The sequence below is a fragment of the Penaeus monodon genome, chromosome 21, assembly GCF_015228065.2.
Source record: "Penaeus monodon isolate SGIC_2016 chromosome 21, NSTDA_Pmon_1, whole genome shotgun sequence".
NCBI lineage: Eukaryota > Metazoa > Arthropoda > Malacostraca > Decapoda > Penaeidae > Penaeus > Penaeus monodon.
Genome location: NC_051406.1, coordinates 11,067,081 through 11,067,384, shown reverse-complemented (window position 1 = coordinate 11,067,384; position 304 = coordinate 11,067,081). Strand labels below are relative to the sequence as shown.

The 304-nt window shown below is 54.3% G+C and overlaps 1 protein-coding gene across 1 annotated transcript in view; it reads right to left on the bottom strand.

Moving 5' to 3' along the window:
* Window positions 1-304, bottom strand: part of LOC119586220 (ovochymase-1-like) — a gene marked incomplete in the record, with an annotated part of 21,689 nt that overhangs the window by 13,989 nt on the left and 7,396 nt on the right.

Below are 304 nucleotides of genomic sequence, written 5' to 3'. Positions count from 1 at the left end.
ACCCTTAAACCACCCTCACCCACCCCTTAAACCTCCCTTAAACCACCCTCACCCACCCCTTAAACCTCCCTTAAACCACCCTCACCCACCCCTTAAACCTCCCTTAAACCACCCTCACCCACCCCTTAAACCTCCCTTAAACCACCCTCACCCATCCCTTAAACCTCCCTTAAACCACCCTCACCCACCCCTTAAACCTCCCATAAACCACCCTCACCCACCCCTTAAACCTCCCTTAAACCACCCTCACCCACCCCTTAAACCTCCCTTAAACCACCCTCACCCACCCCTTATACCACCCATC